Source organism: Notothenia coriiceps, unplaced genomic scaffold (genome assembly GCF_000735185.1).
Source record: "Notothenia coriiceps isolate Sejong01 unplaced genomic scaffold, NC01 NC01_scaffold00003358, whole genome shotgun sequence".
Lineage (NCBI taxonomy): Eukaryota > Metazoa > Chordata > Actinopteri > Perciformes > Nototheniidae > Notothenia > Notothenia coriiceps.
Window position 1 is genome coordinate 26,043 of NW_011336059.1, and position 8,262 is coordinate 34,304.

Sequence of the window (8,262 nt, forward strand, 5' to 3'; positions counted from 1 at the left end):
ACTGGATTAATCTCAAACAGTATTCAAAGAACCCTCCTCGTTTTCCCTTTTTGGTAGGTGGTTTCATTTTGAGTTTAGAAAAAAAACATTTTATATTGACTTGTACTCTAGTCAACTTTAGACTGGTATTTTAAAGGCCATGTAAGAAACTACATTGAATTGGTGCTATTAGTTCCCACACACACACAAGCTTTCTTGCATTCTTAATTGTTTTACATGAGATTTTTCTGAATAATTGTTTGTTTTCTAGATTTTCCCGCTTATCAATCCACACCCACAGAATACCCTGCAAAAGCATTTTTCTTGCTTATAGCAAAATAGGAGTAATACTGTAGGTGTCTTGGTGTGGACAGTGGAGCCTTTGTGTTGTGGCTTTATATCCCTCGTCTATACCACAGTCTATGGTTTGAAAATGTCTGCAGAATGTCATTGGTATAGATGCCGTTATTTGCAGTTGAAAAGCTCAGAAGAATGTACCTCATTCCAAACGAAAAATAATCCCCCTTCCCCAATTATATTCGTGCTCCGTTTGAAAGTATTATGAGGAAAACGGCTGTTTTAAAAAAAAAATTGTTTTAGGATTAAAGAAAACAAATTCCCTGCACTTAAAGGATTTAATTGAAAATGTTTTTATTAATGTAAGGAGTTTTCTCAACTTTTGCCAAACATGCCACGCTGATAAATATCCCTTTGCGTGTAAGCAAAATGCAAATGCTTCAAAACTTTAAGCCTACGATGATAATAGTAAATAATAATAGCTATAAATAAGATTCTAGATAATCTGTAACTCTTGCACAATTATATGGATCCATCACTTAACTATGCTTTCTCTGCCAAAATTGCCTCAAGTCTGATCATCTTATTTTGTAGACCAAGTATTTGGACAGTTGTCTAAAGGGGTCAGGGATGTCCAGGCATTAGATATATGTTGTTGTGCCAGCACTGCAGAGCTCACACTGGCCACACACACTCCGACACTGCACAAGCAGTTCTCAATGCTATTCTTCTTTCTGGTCTTCTATCTGCAGTCACTCACATTGTGTGATTGCTCACCAGCACCATCACTCTATTTCTTTACCTCCTCCCTGTCCACAGGGAATAAACGTATTCCCCTAATTAATGTCTTGGCTGCAAGTCTCGGTGTGCCGGTGGAGCCAAGTAGGGGCCAAGACCCATATTCCTGTAATGCTAGTGAATTCTGTATGGTCATGTGAACTGGATCATCCCTTCTAGCTCCGTACTCAGCTTTTACGACCATAAGCTCTTATACTTCTATCTTTCTATTTCACTTTCAATCTAATGCCCCCCCAAAAAAGGCTCCACCTGGCTCTCCATCCTAACTTGAGAGCCAGGGTCTGGGCCCCATGCGAAGGAGTAACACGATCCCTTATCTTCTTGCCGTTTTTCTTTTTTTCTTTTTTCAGCCATTCCAACTTTCCATTTCAATCATACTGGCCTGGACACCCGAACCCCCAAAAGTCTATTCCGGTCTTGTTGAGTTATTTAGTGACTCCTTACTATCTCCCCCCACCATTCCCAAGTACTCTTTTTCCCTCCCAACTCAGTACCTCCTTTCCTTTATCCCCCCTTTGCATCTTTTTCCCTCCCATGGGGGAAGTTCAGTTTTGTCCACTCTCCCAGTCCCCCATGGGTATTTGACTTTGTGCCTCCAGCCATGATTGGCATGCATACCTCTGAGCTCGCAATGCCCAGACTCTCCCTTCTGTCCCTGACCTCCCTGCTTGCAGACAGAGGGTAGGCTTCTTAATCCCACCACAACCTCTCTACAGGTGTTGCCCAGATTTAACCATTAGGAATAATGTTGTTGTTGATGGGAACAAATGTGGAGCAGATTCTTCAGCGGAGACATGACAGACAGGTGTAAACTGAATGATAGATTGGACCTGTCAACCACTCTCCACTTCAGAAGGATAATTAAAATATTACTAAAGGATATTTCTCCTTCAAAATAAAGTGTTTTTGAAGTTGAATTCCAGTTTATTAAATCTTGGGTCTTATTTTTTGTTTGTAGACGGCCAGATGTTAATCGTTTTTTTTATTGGAAGAAGCACAACTATAGATTTTAAACATAATGCAGTGGACATTGAAATTAATGTATTTGTTAAATTGTGAAATCATATTAAGTTTAACTCCTACAGAGTCTTATTGCATGGCTCATATGCCTTTTTAAATGCTCATATATTTATTCATTTGGTAAAAAGGACCTTATCAAAACAATTAGATTTGCATCTGTAAAAACCTCTAAGAAGGCTATTCTTCCTTTCTGGCAAAAGCAATTGGACGAGTGTTGCTTGTGCCAGAAAACCATTATGGAACACATTTGTTCCCTAATGGTTTAAACTAGGGCCGGGACTCGATTAAAAAAATTAATCTAATTAATTACAGGCTTTGTAATTAAATTACAAAGCCTGTAATTAATTAGATTAATTTTTTTAATCGAGTCCCGGCCCTAGTTTAAACCATTAGGGAACAAATGTGTTCCATAATGGTTTTCTGNTGGGTGATCATTTGTCTGTTGATGCAATCTCTGTTTTTTTTCATATTAAAATTGGTTAACCTTGGAATGTGTTTAAACCATTAGGGAACAAATGTGTTCCATAATGGTTTTCTGGCACAAGCAACACTCGTCCAATTGCTTTTGCCAGAAAGGTATGGAACACATTTGTTCCCTAATGGTTTAAACACATTCCAAGGTTAACCNGTTCCAGGTACATTTTAAACGCTCAATTGTGGAACTTTGAAAAACCACAGATACACACCACTTTAAATGTGCTCGCTCTACAGAGCCTCCTTAGAGACAGTGTAATAATAGTGCTGTGGCATTAACTTGCCCACCCTGATCTTAGGACTCTTAAGTAAGCGACTTTCAGCCAGGATCTCTTCAAATTTGGCGAGGACTCATAGCCACCAGCGGTAATATGATGTTCCCAAAGGCAATATACCGTATCCCTGTGTACTAGCCTGAGCCTTTTGGTGTTGTACACCTCACCTGAAATGCATTAACATTGGTGTGGAGGAAATAATAGTTAACATCATTAAGTAAGTAATACTTCAATGAGATGTGATGAGGTCTCTTGCAATGGCAGAAGTGCATATTGACATAATCAGAATATTACACTTCTAGTTTTCTTCGAAGCATGGACTTTTATAAGTTCTCACTGGGATATTATCTAAGCGCTCTCTTTCAAAATGAGGCCATACCGGTTGCATTGCTGATTCGCATGCAGCATGTTCATCTCCACATTTCCAAGAAGGATTTGAGTCAACAAACGATGTTAGATTTCAGCAGTTTGGCTGTAACTGCATCTGCTCGGATGCACGGACTCTATGGAAAGGTAGAGACGAACACATGAGCGTTCCAGCTTAAAGCTTAACCATGATCCTGTTATTTGTCATTGGTTTACTTATGGATTAGTTAATTGGTCTTCTGTATCGAGTAGGTTCAGGTGAATTATGAGATCTCCATTATTAGGTTACATACCGTAGCGAAACGAAAGTTATCATCAACAGAATATACTCAATCTTTATATTGCTGTGTATAACCGCACAGGATGAAATGCTTCATTATTTTGATGGCATTTTCTCATAGTTTACGGAGTATAAACAAAAGCACAAGTGTGTGCTGTTGAGCGTAGGGTGCAGTGTAAGGCCTATTATGGTTTATGAGTGGTGTCAGGATAAGAGAGAGGAGAGACAGTCTCTTCTCACAGCAGTTGCACGGGGGGGGGGGGGGCTCTGACTTTTGGAGAAAGGACTAAGGCCCAAGAAGGTGTTTGTGCACATAGCGATGAATAATATTTTGCAAGTCCTGCACACTTAGAGGCCTGATGCCCAGTTTCCCACAAATACTGCGGTATGGAGGAGGCTGTCTTTGGTGTTTTCTGGTCCTGAACCCTAGCCCTAACATGTCACCCATTGAGCATGTTTGGGATGCTCTGGATCGACGTATACGACAGCGTGTTCCAGTTCCTGCCAATATCCAGCAACTTCGCACAGCCATTGAAGAGGAGTGGACCAACATTCCACAGGCCACAATCAACAACCTGATCAACTCTATGCGAAGGAGATGGTTGACATTTTAGGATTAGGGTTAGGGTTTAACCCTAGGGTTTTCGGACCCCCCCAGACCCCCCCCAATAAAGCAAAACTGCACGTTTCAGAGTGGCCTTTTATTGTGGCCAGCCTAAGGCACACCTGTACAATAATCATGCTGTCTAATCAGCATCTTGATATGCCACACCTGTGAGGTGGGATGGATTATCTCGGCAAAGGAGAAGTGCTCACTATCACAGATTTTTTCAGATTTGTGAACAATATTTGAGAGAAATGGTTATTTTATGTATATAGAAAATGTTTTAGATCTTTCAGTTCATCTCATGAAAAATGGGAGCAAAAACAAAAGTGTTGCATTTATATTTTTGTTCAGTGTAGAACAAGGCAAGTTATTTGTAGAGGTCTCCTTCAGATACGAGAATAAAAAATGTTCCCCATTACAAAATTGTTGATCACACGCCTTAGAGCACGCCAAAAGGTCAATAAAAGAATGAAAGAGGCAAAAATCTAAAAACTCCTGTGCTGAAGGGAAATGATCAGGGTTTCAAACAGTCCATTTGATCAGAATGCAGGGTTAAAGTGTTGAGCGTCAATTACAAGACCAAAGATGATTAACAAATCCTAATTCTTTACTTTGGCCTGTTGTGCCAAGTATTAATATCCCCACTAGAGCCCATAGTCAGAGCTCTCCACCTTTCAATGCTAACCCCCCATTGCCCTCCATGCCAACCCCACTGGCAGAACGGCTGCTTAAAAAGAACCAGCGCTGGAGTTGCCATACCAAATCGGTCACACCTCTGCCACCGCAAATGCCAGCGGCGCTAATGCCAACTCTCTGACAGCCACGACGAAGCCACGTTGCTGCTGTAAATCATACGAGGAAGTGAGCCACTTGCTGCAATCGCAGAACGTGTGACGGACACAGTTAAACACAAACACACTTCCTCCAAAACGCAGTCGAAGACTCAATTACTCTGCTTCTGTTCAGAGCAGATCTCACTAATTAAATAGGTTAAGCATTAATTATTCAACCAAAGAGAGAGAGAGACCCTTGACGAGGGGAGGGGGGTGAGGGTACTGGAGGAGCATGGGAAGGGTGATGGAGGGGGGATGCGGCGCTCTTCTCGGGCTATAAAACAATCCACACCCAGCGCGGCTAATCAATACTGGCCTGCTGGAATTAGCAGTTATCTTAAAGTGTTTTAACGAGAGCGTGCTGACTGACAAACACAAACAAGCATCCATTATTAAATACCAAAACTGGGAGGGACACATGAAAACACTGAGGGTATAAGAGGAGGGGCAGTTAGCGACAGAGATTAAGAGGTGGATTAAATGGAAAGAAAAGGTAAAACAAATGCATACAACTTGGATCTTTTCCTAGTTTTTGGTTAACCTAAGTTTAAAGAGTTCTGTACAAGAATTCAGTGTATCTTCATTATACACATCACTATATATTTAGAGGCAAATCAAAAAACGCATAAGAAACATTTGATATTAAACTTTAGTAAGTAAACTTGGTCAAAGTCAGTCTGCAAAACTGTGAACAAACAGTTTGGGTGATCATTTGTCTGTTGATGCAATCTCTGTTTTTTTTCATATTAAAATTGGTTAACCTTGGAATGTGTTTAAACTAGGGCCGGGACTTTAACGCGTTAATTAAGATTAATTAATTACACAAAAATTAACGCGTTAAAAAAATTAACGCATTTTAATCGCACTTATTTTTGCACCGCGGAACGTTTCTCACTGGATGAGTTTCAGGGGTACCGATTATACTGGAGCACCAACTAACGCTCATGACTTCAAACAACAACAAACCACAGTGAACAATAGTCAAACATGAACGAAGAAGCTGATGAGACCGCTTTGGTTGGCCCCGTGGATGGGACATTTGTTTTAAAAAACGGACGGATGGAAGCATCGATAAGAGCACGGTTGTTTGCAAATTATGCAAAAAGGAATTTGCGTATCACCGCAGCACATCAAGCNTTGGTTTGTTTGTCGGTGTGTGTGCGTGAGTGTGCTTCTCCCATCAGCTGCTTTTCCACATACCGTTCTCTGAATTCCATTCTCCAATTCCACCTTAGTATTATCAGTTTGGCAACACACACACACATTTAAATCGTGTGGACCTTAACCTAATGCACACACACACACACACACACACACACACTCTCTCTCTCTCTCTCTTTCTCTCTCTCTTTCACCAAGTGGACCTTCCTTAACCCAATGCATGCACATACACACTGGCATTCTGCTCATTCCTGGGCACTTTCTCAGGCTCTCTGTGTCAAACAGGTGGACCTCTGTCTTCTTCTGTCTTGAGTTCCTTTTCTTCCTTTCTCTTTAAATCTGTCACCATTTGTCTGTGACACGTGCGCCCACACACATGCAATGAATGACACATCCAGAGTTGTTGCATTTACCATAATAATTTAAGCAGAAGAGCATTTAGGAGGAAAAGTAGCTTGCCTTTACACGCATGTATCGCTGTGCCTGCTATTAAGAGTGTGCCTATTTGGTCACGTGAATGATTTAGTTTCTCCTGTTAGGTGGTGTCTTGTGCAGGACCGGCCCAGTATAGCTCTCTGCCGCGGTGCACGGTAACATTTGGCATTTTGATTAACCTCTGTGGACCCTGGGAGCCGTGCAGGGCTGTGACCAGACCCCTGTACCTACAGTACGTCCACATGAGTTACTCCTACCCATCCATGTTGTAAGACCCCTCCTCATTCCAAGTACTCTCATCAAACTGTCAACTGGCCATAATTAATTTCTGACTCTTTGGAGATGAACATGCAGATGGACCTCGCGTGGCCTTGAGGACACCAGTGAGTAGTGAACTCACTAAACCTGCTCAAATGACTTGAGAAGATCTGTCCAACAAGTTTCAAATTGCGAGGTTATACTAAATCCAGGCTAAGTTGCACTAATCATTTAATTTAGGATTGTTTGAACCCAAATTTAGCACCATGTAAATATGAATAAATCGGCAGAGATAAACATTTTTGTCTTTGAAAGAAAAATTATCTGATTTTAAAGGAGCAACGTCAACTGCTGTTGAATCCGTCCCATAACTTTTGTGAAGGAACATGATTATTTTACTCCATCGATATCAAAATGTCAGCCATTTAAAAATTAAAACCTTCTCAAGTGTACGGCTATAATCACAATTGATTAATTAATGAATCCAATCCCAGCCTTATCTTCCAGCAGTCTTTAGTGTTGTTTTGATGGATCTCTAAGAATAGCTCAGAGTGGTGTTTGACATCGTGCGGGCCATTTTTTATCCTACGCATTTATGAGGAGGGGGTCTGAGCGGCATGTGTTGAAATGTGTCATCAATAGTATTGAGTCCCGAAACTTTAGCCTGCGATTACTGTGACTCCTTCCCTGTTAAGGAGGTAAATGTTTTCTTGGTATCCAGAGGAGTGGTCAATGTGCCAGCCTGTCTAAATAAATCAGAAACCCTAACAGCCTTACTAATTATTTGAGAACACATGACAGGCAGTGTGTCATTTATTGGTAAATGGCTTGTGGGGCGTTGTCATCTTTAACTTAGGGATATGAATCCTGATGATAATCAATCTTTTCAGTAATTAAAAAGGTGCATGCCAATTCCCTAAAAGTGTTATTTATTCTGTTCAAGTTTTGATTACAATTATGAATATTCCCCACTGGAAAGAAAACCAAACCCAATAGCCATGATGCAAAATATCACCTCAGTATTATTATTTTTTTTTGGTTTTCGTGATGGTTGCCCAAATTAAGAATATTTTTTTTTTAAAGTGGACCTATTATGCTATATTGGAAACATATATTGTAGGGCCATACTTATACAAAACATGTCTGTGAAGTTTTTTGCTTAAAATACCAAACAGATCACCCATTGTAGCCATGCCTTATACTGCTCATACCCCTCTTTTGCAGCCCTGTTAGACAAATGCAGATTTTGGGTCCTTAGCTTGAAAAAAAGGGAGGCGGAGCTATTGCCTGATCAGAATTCTACCGGAGATAAAGTTAAATTCTGCTGTGATAAAACGCCATCCTGTTCTAAACCACATCAAAGATTATTTCTGAAACAGTATGGAGCTCAAACGCTTTTTCTCTTGCAGGTTTATCACAAGGTGAGTTCCTTTTTTTATTTCCTGCTTTTTAAACACATGTGCTCTACAGTACAGCATA

The 8,262-nt window shown here is 40.5% G+C and overlaps 1 protein-coding gene across 1 annotated transcript in view; it reads left to right on the plus strand.

Moving 5' to 3' along the window:
• The window catches only part of LOC104941452 (hyphal wall protein 2-like), a 43,167-nt gene that overhangs the window by 12,188 nt on the left and 22,717 nt on the right, over positions 1–8,262 (plus strand). The window lies entirely within an intron of this gene.